Genomic DNA, 21,438 nt, shown 5'->3' with positions numbered 1-21,438 from the left:
TAAATAATATTAATTATTATATTAATAGGGCCTGGTCTGTTTGCTTAGCCCATGGACCCTAAATGTGTTGGGAGTCTTTAAGATAATTCATTTTTTCATGATTTCAAATAGTCTCAAATTGTGTTTATAATAAATTATAAGTCATATGATTGTGTCATTAGGCCTTCCGTCCTTATCAAACAGCGAAGCTCCTGAGTCCGTTCCACATAGGAAGGGACTGTGTTGGTTTTCTATTGTCTTGCGATTGACCTTACTGGCGGATACAGCGAAGTATTAGGTCAAACGGATCTGCCCAAGAAAGTGCTGATGGCATTTAGGATTTGTTTCCTATAACTTGATAAGGAGTAGGGAAAAGTTTCTTCAAGAACATTTGCATTATTGCAGAATTCCACATGTGGAGCACAGTTTCTTTATCTGTATTGGCCTGGAACATAAATATGAGGAGGAAAGAACCATTTTATGAGAGGATACGGCCAATATACAAAGCAAGCTTTTTTCCTGACCCTAACCTGCCACTTTATGTGTTTACATAAAGAATCATTTTGTTTTCCGGTCGGTCATTCATCTGATGACACATTTTCCATTCCACTATGTAACATGGGTGGCATGGGTATATTGGGTTTATTAGGTGTTTATACAAGCAAATGTAATGTGGCGGCCTGGTATCTTGCAGACATAAACATGTAATAGGTCTCTATCTTGTTCTAAAAAATAAAGTCTTGGAGTGAATGTAACCAAGCCAACGGCACTCCTACAGCATTTAATTTTACATATTACCATTACCCTATAACTCCGTGTTTCTTAACCAGAGTTCCTCCAGAGATTTCTAGGGCTTCCTTGAGCAATAATCTTAGTTTACCTGACACCAATGATCCTTTTGGCTATCTGTAAGGGTGACATACTTCCCACTTGGCAGCAATGTAAGAGGCGTTGGAAGCCGCGGTGAGGGGAGGATACATAGACATGGCTTGGCTATTCCATGCCTGCTTTCTAGGGGTGTAATCTGCAGGATAAACCATTAATTTAATATCTGGTCCTCATTAGAAAAAGGCTAGGTACACACATGCAATACTTGTCTTTCATGATCCTTTCAAACAACAAAAGACGGAACGAGGCATGAATGAGTGCGGTATATACAGCACATTTCTGCTCCATGGAGAGGGTCGGGGGGAGAACGATGGAGCAGCACCCCACTGTGCTCTCTCCCTCTTACTTTCATTATGATCGTTCCTTGTTATTTATCTGTGGATCCGCCAGGACAGTCACCAGGCGGCAAACGCTGTACACACACCAAATTCTCATCAGATATAATCCATGAGGCCATTATCAGATGGGAATCATCAGACGTGTTTTCATAGCCCACGTGTGAACCCTGCATACACTACAAGCTCTATGTATGAAGCCTACAAATACTATAAAAGTGTAAAACTGACAGGCAACAGTCCGATCTCACTCTTTGTATGTCTTTACATAGCTACTGCAGCCTTTTCCAACATTTTTAACATGGAGGAACCCTTGAAATAACATTCAGGTCTTCAGGGAACCATTTCTATATTTATTATATCCACAGCTCACAGTACATTAGTCAGTCGGTAGGAAGAATGCCTCTTATATTTCTGCCCATAGGGAAGAATGTCATCCTTACAGATAACCAAAATGATAATTGGTATCAGTGGTAACTGACCCAAGTGCTACAAATTGCTCAAGGAACCCCTAACAAACACCCAGATCAGGGGTGCCCAACAGATGGATCGCAAAGGCAACGTGAGTAGATCGCAGAGCCCTTCCTCTAAATAAACTCTACTGCACACAGGAGAAAAGTCCAAGTTTTTTTTGTTGTTGGATCATTTTGACATGTTTATGATTTTGGTCATTTTAAAAGTAGCTCGCAAGCCAAAAAAGTGTGGGCACCCCTGCTCTAGAGCAGCGGTCGCCAACCTTTTCAGGTCTGTGGAGCACTAAAATCACCGGCTCCCGACTGCGCATGCGTGGGGAGCCAGGTGTCACTCCCCCAGAGTGACGTCATCATGACATAACCCTGCCCACTGCAATCGGAGCCCGCCCACCTTCCTGAGCTTGGGAACTGCTAGGGGTACGTGGCCTGGGGCTCTGGACGGTGCGTCCCTCCCAGCAGGGTCCTTCTCCTGACCCCGCCTGGGGACGCACTGACCAGAGCCACGGACCACCGGTTGGCAACCGCTGCTCTGGAGGAACCCTTTTTGAGAAACACAGAGTTACCAATTTATTCCTAAGCACAATGTAACAATATTGTCATTTACATTGCATTTTAACCAGATATGGCTTTCTTAACAAAAACAATATTCAAGAATAGTCACAGATAATTATGTTGTAAGATCAGTAGGTCATACAAAACCAAAAAAATATGTATGTAAGCCTTGTATACCCTTATGGGGAACAATATGTTCCAACACACCAAGGACTTCCTGTCCATGAATGTCACAGATAAAAACTTTTGCTGTCAAAAATCTCTATTTCTTGAGAAACTTGGGGACTTTCTGTATAATTATTTGTGTTAAATGTTCCTTTTTTTTATTACCAAAGGCACAACCTTGTATTACACTCACTGCTACATTTACTTACATAACATGCAACCCTATGAACTCCACAAAAGAAGAAGCATCTCAGAAACAGCAATTCCTTTTTTGTCATTTTTTGTATTTGTCTGTCATTTGCAACCCCTATGTATTTGTACAGCGCTGCGTAATATGTTGCTGCTATACAAATACTGTTTATTACCAACAAGTGAAGGCAATCATTAAGCTCCTAATCCTAGCACAGCAAGTTCCACCAAAGCCAAAAAGTAAAAAAAATAAAAAAAATAAAAATTTGTTTTAAAAAGCCACATTTTTTGCTTTTTAGATGTAGTTGTGAAAGTTTTTGGTGGGATAAAAGTTAGCAAAAGTTTAATAAATACCTGTTGATTCTGTCAGTTTCAGATCTGAGTCCTACCTTGAATATATTGGAAACACTTAAGAGCTCCCAATGCTGCAGCAGCGTTGTTACCTTCTATCTAAGCAGGTGAACTCAATCCAAGCGGCTGCAGTGAATGGTCCTTCTGAATGATTGAGAGCTACACTGACCATTTAGCAGTCAAGGCTGGGATTACCTGCTTTAGTAGTGTCAATGGCAACTTTAAACACCTTCCCCTCCCCCATGGCTCTGTTCTACAGGGACTAAATATTATAAAAATTATTATTATTATTATTAATAAACAGGATTTATATAGCACTAATATATTACGCAGCGCTGCACATTAATTAGGGGTTGCAAATGACAGACAAATAGAGACAGTGAGGAGGAGAGGACCCTTCCCCGAAGAGCTTACAATCTAGGAGGTGGGAGAAGTAACACACAAAAGGAGGGGGGGTACTGAGTGGTGGGAAGTGGTGAGGGTTTTGGAGACAGAAGATGGGTAGGCAAGTTAAAAAAAAAAGTTTGTTTACCCAAAATACTAGGACTGATCACATACTGTTAAAACAGCCCATTGTGCGGTGATGTTTATGAATATAAAACATTCAATAAGATCGCAGTGTGATTACCATAAGAATGGATGTGGAGCAGGCTGCTGCCTAGATAAAATATTAACCAGTGCTTAGTAGGTAAAAGGTAAATAGAGTAAATTACACCTCTTTTTATGAGATGTGAACTACATAGCTGCAGAGGTTGCAGGTCCTTTCCCTTTTTTGTGTTCCTTCTGCTGAACAATCCAAGGCAGCCACCTCTTCTCTCTAACACATGGACCTGTACTGAACTGTTAATGGGATTGTGTCCCTTATATAACTCAAGTTTTGTTTTCTTGTATTTATTATTATACAGTATACATATTACAGAACGCCAACATATTACACAGCGCTGTACAAAGTCCATTGACATAAAAACTAACTGTCCCTCAAAGGGTCTCACATTCCAATGCCCCTACAATAGTCATATGTCATTATTATAGTGTAAGGTCAATTTTGGGGGAAGCCAATTAACTTCACTGCATGTTTTTGGAATGTGGGAGAAATCTGGACTACACAGGGGAAACCCACACAAACACGAGGGGAACCTGCAAACTCCATGCAGATAGTGTCCTAGCCAAGACTGCCCCTTAGACTTCTGATTCTCAATAGGAGAGAACTCTATGTACTTAAAGCGTACCTAAACTCAGAATTTTCACTTTACATAAAAGGGTAGACAACCTGTCTGTTTGTTTTTTTTTCAATGCAACTCCCTTTTTTTAAATCCACCACCCCCTAATTCTCGATCACCTATGTCACGCATCCTGGGAGGCTCTGGGTGCTCCTTCTGCGCATACCCAAGCATCTCAGGCATGCGCAGAAGGGGCCCTTTCGTCAAAAGGGAAAAAAATTGCCAATCTGCTGGATCAGCAGTAATGTTAGCCAGTTTTCTTCACAACTACGCCACATGTCCCGGCTGGTGCGTGTTGCGTCGTATGAAGAACCACCCAGAAGAATAGGAGATGGTGGCACCCGGAGGGGCGCCCGTCAGAAGAAAGCCGCCATGATGCGGGGCCCCCTGGTAGACGCCTCCCGAGGAACGAACTACTGCGCTGGGGGATTGAAGATGAAATTTTTTTTTGTTTTTGGTGACGTTGAGTTTAGTTCCTCTTTAAAACTGTGATTTAGGATGTAGAGAAGACAGGGCATGATGGGAGCTACTAACCCAGCCAGTCAATTGTTCTCCTACGTATAGGTTAGTAGGCGTCCCCTACAATTAAAAAAATCATTACCTGACCTATCCGACCACCATTCTATAAAACAAATTAGAAGAACATAGGGATTCTAGTTCAGTGTTCTCCCCAGTCCCTTTTAGCAGGGCGCACCTCACTGATGTTTTTGGATGGTTACTGAAAATTTGAGTCACAATACAGGGACCACCACACACCTACAGCTTCCTCCCACTCAGCTTAAAAAAATCTGGGGAGAATACTGTAGTTTTTTTCTGGTTTTCACTTAACGTCCACATTCTCTTTTATCACATTTGTACCTTGCCCCATTCTCCTTACACGGGAAACCCCTTTTATAGGGTATTTAATCAGTGTCAACATCAACAGTATAAAAGCAAGGTACAAAATACTAAACTCATAATACCCAATCACAATCCAGCTTCTGCAAGAGTGGCTTGGATAAAGTCTGATTTTTGATTTTTCACCTCCTTTACTGCTAATACTCCATGTACCATTGGTCCTCTAGAAGCCCAAAAATGCCACTTGAAAAAGCCCAATGCAAATTTCCATTTAGTCTACATAGGGGACCCCACCAGTCATGGACTGGTCATTGAACTGGCTGCTCAGCTATGTAGTGCTACATCATTGGAGTAGGAGGGAAAGGTTCACATGATCTCCCATCCCAAGTACTGAATATTTCAAGAGGCAAATGAGATGGTTGGGTTGTATGAAAAAGGAAAAATAGCAGAGAGGGTTATCAAGCAAAAAATGTAGAAACTTCCAAAAAAATCAGCCAGGCAACTAGCATTTTCAGAAAATGTTCAGAAGTGGCAGCCTACATCATTTGCTCATTATATGTTGCAAGTAATATTGATTACCTGGCAGAATGCATCCTAATCCATTGCCATACCTGCACGGAGCACACAGCAGCTTCGGTATTTGAGCACCGAAGAAAAGGAACACTAAAGGGTATTTTTATATGAAAGTAGAAGGCTCTATGTTTGCCCAACCCTTCCCCCTGCTGATCGTGCAACTCCTACTGTTTAGCTTATCAGCTCAAAAGGAAAAACTTTCTGTTTAAAAGCATATCAAACCCAAGAAAAATGTTAGCTGTAACAATGCAACTGATAAGACTGCAGAGCAGGCACAGCTGACACGATTTCTGGCGCAATCAACAAGAATTGTTTGCACTAACTGCACAGAACTGATCACAAAATGATTTTGGTGGTATATTTAAAGTATAACTGAACTCCAATATTAAAAAAAACAGGGGGAGGCAAGTTGTGCATTGCAGAAGGGACAGGTGATGTCCTTACTGCAAAAAAGAAATGCATTTACCTGTCTGATTACCCATTTTTATTACATTCACCATTCCTCGATCTGTTGCTGCATCATCTTTAATGCGCAGCTCAATGTTCATTAGAGAACAGATTGCAAACAGGCAGGTACATTTTATTTATTGCAGCAGGGACATCATCTATCCCTTCTTCAATAATAAACCTGTCTGCTCAGATTTTCTCATTAAAGCAGAACTTAAAAAAATAATCGCTCTCACCTTCGTCAGATCTCTTGAACCATCTGGAACTTTCCTGGATTGGGGCCTGCGTCGTCCTGTAATCTGCCTTTGCCCCATGCAACAGGCACTGCCATCTTCTTTCTTTGTTTTCCAGCTTCTGCCAACATCAACCGAACTTTCACTACGCAGGAACGAGATCGGATGACATGGCCTGCTGTAAATGGGAAAAAAAGAGTGCTACTCCCACTGCACATGTGTAAGATCAGCATTTTTCCCCCCATTGAAGAAAAGGCTCCTTCTGCAGATGCCCAAGATCAAGCATGCACAGAAGGAGCAGCCAGAAGCCTCCTGGCACACGTGACTTGAGTATCCCAGAGGGCTCTGCGCTCCCATTCTTTCTTTTTTTTTTCAAGGCTTTATTACCCTACATAAAAGGGTTGTCTACTTTTATGTAAAGTAAAAATTCTGGTGATAGGTCTGCTTTACGTTTAGTTCCTCTTCAGTGTTCTCCCCAGACCCTTTTAGCCGGGTGCACCACCGAGCACTTTTCAGTAACCACCTGGCCATTTTTAAGGTCACAATACAGGGGCTATCATAATGGACCAAAAGGGAGTAAACACAAGAAATGTAAGTTTTGGCCTACCCTTTAAAGCATACCTAAACTCAACATTTTTACTTTACATAGAAAGTTGGACAACCCTTTTCAATAAAAGTAAAAATGTCAGCGATCAAGGCTTAATAGGAACGCAGAGCCTCCCGGGATACCTACGTCATGCATCTTGGGAGGCTCGGGTTGCTCCTACTGAGCATGGGTAGAAGGGGCCTTTTATCCACCAATTGTAAAGAAATGCCAATCTCAGGCATGTGCAGTGAGATCGGCTCTCTTTTTTTCCCCTTCACAGCGGCTATGCACCTGCGCAGTGCGAAATCCGTTAGCCCTTACTCTTTACACTGCAGCACTTCCGTCTGCAAAACTCTGTAAAGATTGTATTGTTTTATATCTATATGAGAGACTACATTGCGAATTCACATATATTTCTAGCTCTGCGATACTGAGAACACACTTAGGGTCTATTTATAAAACAGGGAATCTGACATTCCCTCAAATATTCAATAGTGGGAATAGAGCCCTTAGTGAGGATACTTTGTAAAGGCCCACTAAGATACAAATGGGAACGACTAACATTTCTATGTATATATGTGTGCCACGCAACTTTATGTACTTTATATAATTTATCATGAGGGTCACTTAATATAATTTTTTATTGCCAAAAACCTTCTTTTCCTGTTTTTTTCTTCTTTATATTTAGGATTATATTTGGGTTTGGCAAAACTAGACCTACTACCAGGGCATAGCTAGACCATCTCCTTTACCCTATTAATGTAGCAAGAAGACAAAGAAGAGAAGACAGAACATGGCAGCAGAAGGGCCGGGACGAACAGGAATCTCAGGACGACGCGGGACTGGATCGTGGCAAGGACCAACGCCATTGAGGGATCTTCGGGACTAAGGTAAGTATCATTTTCTTGTTTTTAGTTTAGTTCTTCTTTAAAAGCATTGCCAGAATTCTGATTGGCAGCAGAAGCTTGTACATCATGATAATTATTTGCATCATCTAACTAAAACTAAGGGCTCTATTTATAAAACAGGGAATCTGACATTCCCTTGTGGGAATCTTCCACGTCCATGTGTTTCAATTGCAATAACTGATTCCCACAATTGAATATTTGACGGAATGTCAGATTCCCTGTTTTATAAATAGACCCTAAGTGTGTTCTTAGTAAAAAAAGAAACAAGTGCCAATTCGTATAAACATTGGTGGGTAATTCCCTATAAAGTATTTGCTAGTTGCTTGGATTCACTGCTAAGTCCTATTTGTTTTTACACAAGCCGAGCAAGAAACACCCACATCTAACATTAATATGTACATGCTGGGGAAAAAATACAGCCTGGGTCAATTAACAATTCCAGAACAAAAAAACAGCGCTAGTCAGAAGCTATTTTTACTCGTATTACAGTGCTTATTTTCCTATAAACATTCAGCCTGAACATGTGAAAGTTAAGGCAGGCGATCTGAATTATCTAAACATTGCGTGGGTAGGTGTCATATTCCTTGCTTGGCCAAGGAAAATTCGATCTAATGCACATTCATCGGCGGGTAGTCATGGTTTTAAAAGGCCAGATATGTTGGCTATGGTTGGATGGGTGGGGTAAATCACCGCCCGCTTCTTGTATCTCTATAGGACTCCAATGGCATTCTCACCCTTTGGTATTCACAGCTATGGTATTCCATCAGTCATGTTTTTGTATACAATAAATTATCTGACCAAGCAAATCAGCTTCTCTGTAATGTTCACACCAAGTATATGGACCACCTACTGAAGTCTGAAAAAATTGGCGTGTGATAACCGTTTTCAGTCTCCACATAAAAAATGCAAACATATTGGACCTGATTTAATAAAGCTGGAGATAATAGATTATCATAGGGAACCTATGTGATCCAGGAAACCTGGAATGGATTTCCTAAAATCGTTTGTTATTAGTTGGAAAATGTTCAGTCCTGGACCAAATCCCCTCTGGGTTTGCTGTGCGAATCTGACATTCTCTGAAACATTCCATGGTGGAGAATCTTCCAAGTCAGCATGTTTCAATGGCAGTCATTGATTCTCAACTAGGGAATGTTTCAGTGAATGTTAGGTTTACTTCTTTAGAAATAGACCCACAAGGGCTCTGTTTATAAAACAGGGAATCTGACATTCCCTGAAACATCCACTGGTTGGAATTTATTACCATTGAAACGCATAGACCTGTAAGATTCCCATGAGGGAATGTTTGAGGGAATGTCTGATTCCCCTTTTTAAAATTAGAGCCCTTAGTGTTCTGTTGACAGAAAAAGGGCTAAAACGTAATCACCACCTCCAATGACCCACATACACATGTTAACACATGGGGTCTGATTTATTAAAGTTCTCCAAGACTGGAGAAGTTAGACTATCATTGGGGAACCTGGGTGATCCAGAAAATGGATTTCCTAAAATTGTTTGCTATTAGTTGGAAAATGTTTTCAGTCCTGGAGAAAATGCAGTAGAATTAGGAGATTCAAAGTAATTTAGGACTGGCTGGAGCATGGATCAAAATCCTTTAAATGTTGGAGGAAATCCCATGTATTAATTGGACAAGCAAACAGGGTCCTTATCCCAGGTATGATTTGCAGCTTAGTCTAGAAGCTTGAGTTTGTAGAATCTCCTGATTCTTCTGCTGTAAATTTACCTATACCTACACTAAAAACTACTCACGTCTACATACCCCTGAGAAAGCCAATAGGCAAAACGCGTTGGGTATCGAGAAGCTTTACTGCAGGGGTCGGCAAACTTTCATGGCCAATTGGTCATTTCCGGGGTGGACGGGAGCACATTAGGCCAGACTCTGAGTCCCACCCAAATGGCTAATAGTGGTGGGCGGCCACCACTAGGAACGCCCCTGAAGTGAAATTACTCTCCTCGGTATGCATTGCGGAGGAGAGGGATTTCCCTTCAAGGAGCTTTGCCGGAGGCCCCGGTAGTTCCTAACGCCCCCTGGCTGATCTGCCAGCAACCCGCGGCTGGCATTAGGCCGTATCGGCCAGGGGGCATTAGGCAACGGACTACCGGCTAGGCTCTATCTGGCCTAAAGGCTAAAGTTTGCTGACCCCTGCTTTACGTTTAAGCTTATGTAGTTATACACGGTTTAGTTCTGCAATCCTGACCCCATGACATTTTATTGGGCGTTGGACAAACAAACATATATAAGCAATGTATTGATGTAATGTTGTACTTACTGTCTAATGAATACACACTTTTGAATTTAGCCTTAAACCCTCCTCTTGCTTTGTTGTTATTGCCTCTATTCACGGTTATTAGGGTAAAAAGTAAAAGCGCAGACACTTTTAACCACTGAACGAAATAAAATGGCCAACCTCCATATATGTAGAACAAAAGCAAGAAAAGTCACCTAAGCATCAAACATAGCATATAAACCAAAAGGTTTTACTCTGTCTATAAATATGGAATTCGGATTCTATTTTCCAGCAGCCTTCTGCTGTTTTTCTAACTCACGCGTTTACTATCCTATATTATATTTAATAAAGATTATGCATACTTCCTGGCACAAGCCTGATTAGAAGAAGGGGAGGATATCACTGCTGACTTGGAGTGAAAGTAAATGGAAGAGCTGGCAAGAAAAATAAGTCTGACAAAGGTCCCCAGGGTTTAATTGAATTGCACAGTAGCCGCAAATCTTTATAACACTAATGTATCCAAAGCTGCACATTCCTTATGATCAAAGCTGAAATCAAAGCTTTCGCTCAGCTGTTTGCAGACAGACTTTCTGCAAGTCATTACACACTGAAGATTATCTTGTTCTGTACATTAGATAAAAAACTGAAACCCTAACATGCAAATTGTAACAAAGGAAACTTTTAATCTTTCTGATATGTCGGAGCAGAAGACTCAGCAGGCTACGGTGTGTATATCTACCTATTGACACATTACACATGGGGAGTGCCATTTATATTTTTATAGCTGGGGGATGAATATTTGTACTTACAGATATTCAATAAGGATAAACAGCCATGTTCTTCCCGGCCCCTTTTAGCTGGGCGCACCACCCGGCACTTTCCAGTCACCACCCGGCTGTTTTTGGGTGGTGACTGAAAAATTGGGTCACAATACAGGGTCTGCCACCCGCCTACTATTTCTTCCCACCCGATTAAAAAAATGTCTGGGTTCAACACTGAAAAGGTTTTAGATCAACTTTACTTTAAATGTTTAATGCTTTATTAAATATTGTTTTTCTATGTATATTAAATCTTTTTATTACAGAGTCTTGCACTGTGTTAGACATGAAGTTCAGATGACACCCTTTATTGGCTAGCTTAAAGCAAAGCTCTGGTGTAAAACTTTGGTAAAATGCAATCTAAAATACAGCTCCCATGGCAATACAGGTAGTCCCCGGGTTACATACGAGAGAGGGACTGTAGGTTTGTTCTTAAGTTGAATTTGTATGTAAGTTGGAACATGTAAATTATTTTAATAAATGCAATTAGGACAGATGTTTGTCCCAACATAATAAAAGGCATCATGGTGTCAGTTACTGTAAAAAATCCTTACTTTGGGTTTATCACAAACTAAGCAAAAGAAGAGAGGGGCACGGAGAGTCACTGTCATGGGGAGAAGAGAATAAAGACCCCAGGATGCCATGTGACCAGCCAAAAGTAAAAGACGCATTAAAGGAAATGAATAACAAACTGATTGCGGTGGCAATACAAGGAGGGAGAGTTCTGTTTTAAATATTGAAGATGCAAGCCTTTTGAAGCCATCAGCCACAACCATTCACACCACTTAGTCCTTTTGCATTTAATTGCATGGTAATGTGCTCGGAGTTAAGGATGCCTGATGAATGAGCCGCCTTAAACAACACATGTTCCCCCCAGCCCCTTTTAGCCAGGCGTACCACTAAGCACTTTTCATTTACCACCCGGCTGTTTTGGGGTGAATACTGAGACGTTGGGTCACAATACCGTCCACCTACAGCTTCTTGCCACTGAGGAAGCCATTTGGCGAAATGCGTTGGGTAATAGACGTTTCACTTATTTATCTATGCACAGCTCCTAAGAATAGGAAGCCGTTGAATAGATAGTGGGTCACATCTCCCATCAAATTGTGAATGGGAATGATTGTACTTATTATTTACTATACCTACTTATGTTACAAGACTATATGACATATACTTGACTACTGTAGAACTTTTAAGTGCCAAAAAATGTTTTCCAATGTAAGGATTGTAAGCTTTTCAGGGCAGGGTCCTCTCCTTCTGAGCCTGATTTATGAAACCTCTCCAAGGCTGGAGAGAATACACTTTTAGAAGTGAAGCTGGGTGATCCAGAAAACATGGAATGGATTTTTAAAAATCATTTGCTTTTTACTAGCAAACCTTTTGAATCCTGGAACAGATCCATTCCAGGTTTGCTGGATCACCCAGCTTCACTAATGAAAGTGTATTCTCCCCAGCCTTGGGGAGCTTTAATAAATCAGGGCCTCTGTGTCACTGTCTGTATCTATTTGCAACCCCTATTTAACGTACAGTGCTGTGAATTATGTTGGTGCTATATAATTCCTGTTTATTATGATGATGATTATTAATAATATTAATAATAATAATATTTTTAATAATAATAATAATAATAATATTATTATTATTAATACAAAGTACATCAGGACCAGTTTACTTTGTATCTCTTTCTAACTAACAGTCCCTTCTAAATCCGAAGCCAAGGAGGAGGAAGAGGTGTGAATTACTTCCTCTTTGATTCGTAGAGCTGTGCATAGAAGTTTTAGCTTGTGCTTTTGAGCTTGAACAAAACTCTTTTAACAAAGCAGTAAATAAAAGACAGAAATTATCCACAAACTCGTCTAGAACTCCATCTGATAGCTTGAATTGCATTATTTCACATCTGCTAAAATTTTTGTATTTATTAGTTCAAACATAAACATAAAGTAAATATAAAATATATGACACAGCAAGGAAGAGCAATGCAAAAGCCACATTGAATGTTTACTTACCTGTTTTCTTTCATCTGTTCTACATAGTCAAGTCTAATCATTGGCCTTTTTGCAGTTACGCTGTTATTTTCTTTCAAACAGTTTTTAATATTCAGTTTGTCCAATAAAAGGTTATCAGTAAAAGAAATGGAGTCATTCTAAATCCAGAACTCCCATTGAACAGCTTTTAAAACAAGGAAACAAACAGCTTTGCCCAAAACAATGGTGATTTCCGTAGACACCGCCGGTTTATATAATATACAGCCAGTGGGTGTTTTCACAGATTTTTGTAATGACGGAGTTCACTGGTAAATTCTATAGCCAGGTAACTTCTTCAATAGTGTGCAGGGCCAGACCGGGTGTGAAAACTTACACAGGCTTTTAGTTACCTGTCTATGTAAAGAATACGGAGAATCTGTTTCTATGATCAGCCTGTCCAGGGGGATCCGAGCGACTGCTTCTCGTGTACTGGTTGCTGCGTGGTATGTCACCACTGCGGTAAAGCCCACCATTAGGTTTGGAAACTCATTTAGGAGCGGTGAGATAACTTTGTATTCGCCGGTGAAGCAGTGTCAATGTACCTTGTACAGAAGCCACTTCTTCATTATCTTAGGGAGGTCATCATCTGCACCCCAACAATTGATAACCAAAGGCTTTCCCAATGACACCGTCAGCGTCAACTGACTTTGGGTGTTTTGGGTATCAGTTCAACCACTGTTAGTTGATGGTTCCACCAGCTGCTGCATCTGTATGGGATGTAATAATGATGTAGCAGAACGCAGGTGGAACTACAGTGAGAGAGCAGGAATATACCACTTGGAAGTGCTGAATATGGATGCTAAACATTTTATGGCAATGCCCATCAAACAGGTGAATTACATTACACTTATAAGGTGCACTACTACCCATGCATTAGCAATGCTGTATTTTGTATGGTAAATAAATGGCATTTAGGCTGCCCAGCACAGTCATAGTTGAGAAATGGGAGACAATGCTGCAGAACATGCCTTGTGCAGGTGTGCTGCAGCTCAGGTGCGTTGCAGGCTATTGTACTTGAGTAATGCTGCACAACGTTCTATGTGCTAACTCACAATACAAGAGTGTTTCCTGATCTTTTAACTTGGGGGGATCCTTGAAATAACCTTCAGGTCTTCAGGAAACCCCGGCTATAAATACTATATCCACAGATCAAAGTATGTTAATGTGATGGTCAGTGGGAAGAATTCCTCTTACATTGCTGGCCATTGGGAAGAATGTCACCTGTACAGATAGCCAAAAAGATATAATTAGTGTCACTTATACTGACCTGAGAGTCACATTGCTCAAGGAACCCCTAGCAATATCTGGAGGAACCCTAGCTTAGAAACACTGCATTATAGTAATGCTAGATATATTAGATGTTACATATATATAATAGTGTGGTTACATTTCAGGCCCCCTTTTTTGGAGGGGGGAGCTTTTTTTTTTAATTTTTCTTCCACGCAAAGCTGATTTAATAAGTAAGAGGAACACTGAAAATAGAGGTTTACCTTTCTAATTTAGAAGCATTCATTTTTACAAGTACAGACCACAGTAACCTAATATAGCTCTGTAAATTGCAGCTGTGTGTACTCTGCGGCAGTTCTGCGGACCATTTCTGCCTTCACAACAAACCGAGTTTTGAAAAAGCATTAAAATAAAAACTGAGGTCTATTTTGACAGCTAAGCTCCACAAATAGAGGCAAGCACGTCTCCTTACTACATGCACCTGACTTATTGTGGAAAGCAGCCAACCCTCCAGGGTCTGAACAAGCTGGAAAAAGAGCAGCTTGCATACTCAGGAGGTACCGGCCTGTGAAAATGCTTAGTACACACTTGCAATTACTGTCATCCAAAATGATTGTTTGTTATCGTTTCCGATGACAGTTTAAGACTCATGGCTGTACAGACAAGCAGCTCGGCAATGAATTTGTTCTCTACTTTGGAAAAGGAAGGGGAATGGAGGAGCCAGAGGTGCCGTATTGCATTGTTATAAAATTGTGGAACAATAGCGGCTGTCAGAAGTCCAACACAGCAGTTCGAGAACTCTTTAATGACTTTGAGGGACAACTGTACACAGGGTTTTCACCAGAGATATTCACAAATGCAGGGAGCCTGGGAAGGCAAACAGCAAAATGTCTGTAGGTGTTCAGACACATTTTTTAATGAGCTGTTTACTCACAGTGGACATTTTATTAGGCACACCTGCTCGTTAATGTAGACAGAGAAAATCATGTCACAAGCTAAAAGAAAGGTGCAGCAAGATCAAGAGATTTAGCCGTTTAACTACTGGAAGATGTAAAATTTTCTGCATCTTTTGTGATGTTGTTGTGTAAGACAGCGGCCCCCAACCCGTGGTCCGCTAAGAGAAAATTTTGGTGGTCCGCGGCTATGACCGGGTCAGGAGAAGAACCCCACTTGGGAAGGGGCGCACCGGCCAGAGCCGCGGACCTTGTCTCCCATATGCATCCCAGGCTCAGGGTGGTGGGCGGGTTATGTCTCTGGTCTGGGTCTTCTGGCATCATGACGTCACTTTGGGGGAAGTTTCTTCCACTTTGATTGACACATGGCTCCCCACACATGCGAGTCCGTAAATTTAGTGGTCTGTGACATCTAGGGAAGAGCGAACACCTGGAAGTTCGGGTTCACCGGGTTCGGCCGAACTTCGGCTCAAAGTTCGGGTTCAGGTCCGGGTACCCAAAATCGTAAAGTTTGGTACGGACCTGAACTTTACAGTTCGGGTTCGCTAAACACTAATATTAATGGTTAGTGGGTAGGGATGAGCGAACACCTGGAAGTTCGGGTTTGCCGGGTTCGGCCGAGCTTCGGCTCTAAGTTTGGGTTTGGGTACGGCAAAATCGTAAAGTTCGGTAAGGGTTTACAGTTCGGGTTCACTCAACACTAGTGACGTCCAAAAGGTTGGGGACCACTGGTTTGAGATGACCAACCCCTAGGATATTACCCCTATGATCAGACTTTCCTTTCACTGTCATCCAGTTCTTTTCCCTGATATGGTGCTGCCCGCCGGTATGTGCATTGCAGTTCTATTCATTCCTATAGTAAGTTAAACTCTGAAGGACCACCATGAGTGTGACATGCCTATATGAATAAATGGTATTATTTATGGTATTATCCCAGGTGTGCTGCACTCAGGGGAGTCGGTTATAAGTTCTTCATTAAACGTGAACTTGCATTTTTGTTTTTTTTCAAGCAGGGTCATTTTTTTTTTCAGTGCAGTGCTGGTAACAAGGATTTTTTTTCATATATAAAGGCCATTCATGAAATGACTAGGCCTGCAATGCATCATAGTATCCAAATTAGGATATGTGCCATTTTTGGCTATGCAGATCCTCACTTACCAATGTGCTACCACTTGTGATGAGCCCAAATGCATGTGCTTTGGAATGTTGGGGCTGCCATTAAAATTGGATAAACAGAGAGGTGCTGATACACATTACCAAAATATGCTCTATTTATAAAACAGAGAATCAGACATTCCCTTATGGTAATCTTGCAGGTCAATGTGTTTTACTGGCAGTATATGATTCTTGCAGATCCCCATAACACATACTAATATGCTACCAATTATTGTGATGCGCCATGGAATGGGAGTGCCATTAAAATTAAGTAAGTAGAGTTGCTGATACACATTACCACAATGGTCTCAATTTATAAAACGGAGAATCAAACATTTCCTTAAATATTCCCTTCTGGTAATCTCCCAGGTCCATGTGTTTTAATGACAGTAATTGATTCCCACCAGGGAACATTTGAGGGAATGTCTTATTTATGGTTTTATAAATAGTGCTCATTGAGTCATAACAGAAACATGTTTGGGCCCAGCCTAATACCTCCGAGTACTAGAGAGGTGACAGGCCTGAAAAGTTGACCTCTATACCACACATTTATATGAAACAATCGAGGTTTAAGATCAGTGGCTTTTAAACAGCAAACAGGAAATGTTTACTCTCTGAAACAGGAAAAAGTGTACAGACGCATTAATAATAAATATTTGTTGCTTCTGCAATGTCATTGCAAATGTTCTCAGATTTCCCTGACATGATGTATTTGTGTAGACTCTCTGTCTTAAATTATTAAAGTTTTTTTTTTTTTACAATTATTTAGAAGTTTTACTCATTCTGTTTTGCAATTTTTTTGGCTTACAATGAAAAAAGCTGAGTTAGTCAAACATTTTCTCTGAACTTGGCCCTAAGCCACCCATCCTCAGCCAGGGTTCTGTTGAAACCTAAGTTCCTCCAGAAGTTCCCAGAAGTTCCTTGACCTGTGGCTGATTGACCTCCTATAATATGATTCCTGCATAGAAATATTTACAAAATACAAAATACATTAGAAATAGCGTTATGAAAGACATTAGCCTGTCATATTCTCATTTGACATGAGCTAAAATGGAATACAGGATTAAAGTGAACCTGTCCTATAACATGTATGGGCCAGTGGCCAATCATATTCCTTCTAGTGTGGATAGGACTGCTGTAATGCTGGCCATACACTGGCACATCACAATATCTCTTCAGTATTCATCATTTACCTGGGTTACCATCATGCATCACTCAATCAGATCATAGCAGAATATTCTTCAGAATACCTCCACACCAGCTTTGTACTACTCCAGGTAATATAAAGCTAGGCCCCTACGCCCAATTGACATTCACAATTTTTACATCCAATATTTACATTTTTATTAAATGTGACATCTAAACTATATAAAAACATTTATTTGTATATGGGCACCTTCAGCTTGTTCGGGGGAACTGATGTGAAAAGAGCGATGTCATGTATCACTGCAATATAGAAACCAGATCTAAAAAATTCCCCTAAAAAGTTAGATTTATGATGATTTCATGAAAAGTATGAAAAGTAAAAAAAAATACTAATAATTTAAAAGGCCTAAATTGCATTTAAACCTTTCTAACAGTAAAGCCAGTCACTAAATGTAGATTTACATGACATTGTGCTTTGCGGTGCATTTTGTTTATTACTGTCATGTGTTTCTTGCATGCTTTGCAGTGCATTTTTTTTTTATTTACATACACCATACTTTTCTTTTACCCATCATGAATTATCTCATTGCAACGCATTATATGAACATAAAATGCATCCTGTCCTATAGTTCTGTTGGCCTTGTCTATGCATTGGGAGTGCATTGACAATTACACAGCCCTGCTCCAGTGGAGTCAATGAGCCCAAACCTCTCAGAAAAATTCAAACACATTATTGTCATTTTTATCTTAATTTTAAATCTAAAAGTTTTCGAAAATACCATCTTATGAACCTTACATGAAGCCCCTTCTGTTATAAGGTGAGAACCACTGTGGCTCTGTTTTCCTGTGTTGTCACCTTGTCACTTCCCATGAAAACTACAATTGTCCTCAACACTCAGTAACAAGCCCTGGTTTACTGTTATCAACATTTGTAAACTTGTCCTAAAATGTGGTTCCCATGAGGCTGCGGACGATTACCAGCACTGAGATGTATCAAAGAATGAATAATAGTAATATTATTATTAATAATAATGTTCAGGATTTATATAGCACCAACATATTACACAGCGCTGTACATAGGGGTTGCAAATGACAGACAGATACAGACAGTGACACAGAAGGAGGAGAGGACCCTGCCCCGCAGAGCTTACAATCTAGGATTTGGGGTAAATATCACACAATAGGAGGGGAGATATGGAGTGATGGAAAGTAAAAGTAAAACAAGTACTTAAATATTTTTAAAAATGACAATAGTTTATGAAACACAGAAATCTAAATGCCATTAGTTATATTTACATCTGCTTAAAAGTTAACATAAACCTGATTATGTTAGACATACACCAAGTGGTTTTCTCACAATGTATTTTCTATGTTGCAACTTTTTACAATTGATTTCAAAGGCTTCTTGCGTGTGATCGGCTACAAGCATTCCATATATCATGCACTTGTTTGGAAATTAATCCAGTTAAAATTAATTGGAGTTACAAATATTAATCATAACACAAAAGCTGGTTTTGATTTCAATAAATTAATTAACCAATCAAAAAATAAAACTACCCATCTGAACATTTTTCAATTGACATTTTGCCTGAATATTGATCACGTCTGGAATTATTTTGACCAATAAAAGATTGACTGACTGCTTTCATCTAATCAATCACATAATGTATGGCTAGCTTAAATCTTTGGGATTGTGTTTCTTTATGCAGCAAACTTTTAAGCATCTCTTCCAGCTGTGAAGGGGAAAGTTTTACAAAAGAAAGGGAACTGTTCGGTGAAAGAGAAGTGGAAGTTATGTATCATACTGACACCGCTTGAAGCATTGCCAAGAAAGGAAGGCATTCCGGAGCAGTGCGGGGGCTTGCTGGCACTTGTCAGTAAGGGGTTAAAACTGTCCCTTTGTACGTCCACACAGGACATGTCCTAGCAGGGAGTCGCTGAATCCATTGTAATGATCGGAAGGGATAACTAACCTGTTTTTTGGATGTGGCGTCTACATCTGTCTCTCCAGCTGCAGCATGGTGTGCTGGTTTGAAGTCTTTCCCTTTGGCTCAGCACACGATGTGGTGACGATACCGATGGCAGTTTATGCCTGGTGTGACGGTGCCAGCTGTTGAACCGCCAGGCGGTATCGGAGGCGATGCTGCGTCTTGCTTCGTTCTCAGGAATGCATAGCCTGGGGGGGCAAAAAAAAACCACAAAATACTGAACAGAGGTTTCTGATCTGAACTCGTGTGTCGTAATGGGAAGCCTTGTGCCAGATGAGGAGGATTTGGAGGCTGGCAGTTAACAGAGGAGAGGAAGCGAAATCAGAATTGTGTGTCAAACAGAACTGCTAGGAGAACATCACAGCGCTAGGATTTAAAGAACTGCTATTCAAGGCTTGTTCAATAGGCTGGGGAGCTGTGCCAAGGGCAGTAACTTATAGCAATCATTCAGCAAGGATTTTCTTTACTGATCTTGTTCGCACTGATGGGCTTTCAGCAGTTATGACAGCGATTACCTAGTATTTGATAGCCTAAAACACCAAGGAAAAGCCTTTCCCTCCTATTACAATATACACAATTGACAATGGCTTTTTTTGGCATTTGTGAAGAGAAGAGAGCTTCGTGTAACGTCTAATGGTCAATCGATTTCACACCGAATACGAATCTTTAAATGCCTGCTAATCATTTAGGAAGCAAACGATTTGTACTTTGGATAAAAATAACATCTCTTTGCTTTTAGACTTTATTTTCCTGTTCAATCAAATCACCATGGTGGACAAAGGTTTTCATTATTATTGCACATTATTAATATAACGCTGACATGTTACACAGCGCTGTACAAAGTCTATAGTTATGTCACTAACTGTCCCTCAAAGGAGCTCACAATCTAATGTCCCTACCATAGTCATATGTCATCTAAGGTCAATTTTGGGGGGAAGCCAATTAACCTAGTTGCATGTTTTTGGAATGTGGTAGGAAAACATTTTTTTTGAAAGCCTAGTAACCATTTTGCACGGGTGCAAATCAAAGCGCTTAGTGGTTGCATTTGGCTATAAAGCTGGAACTGTTCTCTAATGCTACCACATGTGTGAATAAGCCCTATGGGAAGGTGGGTGCAAGTGAAAGTTCAGCATGTGTGTTTCAACTTGTCTTCGCCTATGCTGCTATTTCTATTGGCATGGCCCACAGAAAAAAGCAATTAAAGTGTTATATATATATATATATATATATATATATATATATAAATTTTATTCTTACCAGAATTCCAAAATTCCAATGAGTGTGCAACTTACTGTACACCATGCTGTACTATTATCACCATTGATGACTGTTCTCCCTCCACCTTATGGTATAGAAAAGAGAGACTAGGACACGGTTGCACTTCCTGATCTAGAGCAGTGGTGTCAAACTCAAATACACAGAGGGCCAAAACTAAAAACTTAGACAAAGTCGGAGGCCAAACTTGAAATTTATTGAAAAAATTGAAGATGCTTATAAAAATGCGCTAAATTTGAAGCCCCTGTAACTCCAAAAGCCTCCTGGCACCTCCCATGTGTAGCTTAGGGGGAGTGCTGGAAATGCCAGATGGGGCCAATGCGGTGCTAAATGTTATGAGTGGCCCGCCGCTGGAACTCCCTCTTCATTGAAATAGTGCCGCTACTACCATTCCCTGCATTATTTGAGTTCACAAACAGTCCAATGTGGGGCCACGCATAGGCAGAGAGGCGGCTGGTCTATAGACACGAGTGATGCCGGGAATTGTAGTAGCGGCGCTATTGCAATGCAGCGGCAGGTCAGCTGCAGTTCATAATTAGGATTCCTTTGTGGGCCAACAAAAAGGACGTTGCGGGCCATATTTGGCCCCCGGACCAGAGCTGGACACCCTTGATCTAGGGGGAACAACTCTGCTCCTCCCTGCACACAATATGATGCAAAAGCATTGTCACCCTATGAAAGCAAATATATCATTGGTAAAGTCACAAGTGAAAAAAACACTGAAAGAATAAAACTAATGCAGCTACCACATCTAAGGATTGGTATGCTGCAATCTATTGTGTTTTTGGGGTTTAGATACACCTAAACATGGGTGGATCGGTGGGTCTACTATGCTGCATGCATGGTACAGTATGATCTATGAATGCAGAC

General features: G+C 40.6%; 1 protein-coding gene across 4 annotated transcripts in view; it reads right to left on the bottom strand.

Annotated features, from left to right (window-relative positions):
* LOC140325680 (CMP-N-acetylneuraminate-beta-galactosamide-alpha-2,3-sialyltransferase 2-like) overlaps window positions 1-21,438 on the bottom strand; it is a 46,007-nt gene that overhangs the window by 13,818 nt on the left and 10,751 nt on the right. Inside the window, exons 2-3 of one of the 4 annotated variants that reach the window (XM_072403650.1) lie at window positions 19,279-19,481; window positions 6,246-6,420 (exon numbers count right to left, since the gene is read on the bottom strand). The gene's annotated coding sequence lies outside the window, so the exon portion shown is untranslated. Of the gene's footprint in view, window positions 1-2,935; window positions 2,956-5,568; window positions 5,616-6,245; window positions 6,421-19,278; window positions 19,482-21,438 lie in introns of those variants that run through there. The other 3 variants (XM_072403653.1, XM_072403651.1, XM_072403652.1) reach the window with 3 other exon arrangements.

The sequence above is a fragment of the Pyxicephalus adspersus genome, chromosome 3 (genome assembly GCF_032062135.1).
Source record: "Pyxicephalus adspersus chromosome 3, UCB_Pads_2.0, whole genome shotgun sequence".
In the NCBI taxonomy this organism is placed as follows: Eukaryota; Metazoa; Chordata; class Amphibia; order Anura; family Pyxicephalidae; genus Pyxicephalus; species Pyxicephalus adspersus.
Note: the sequence above shows the minus strand (reverse complement) of the source record. Positions and strands in the feature narration are given on the sequence as shown.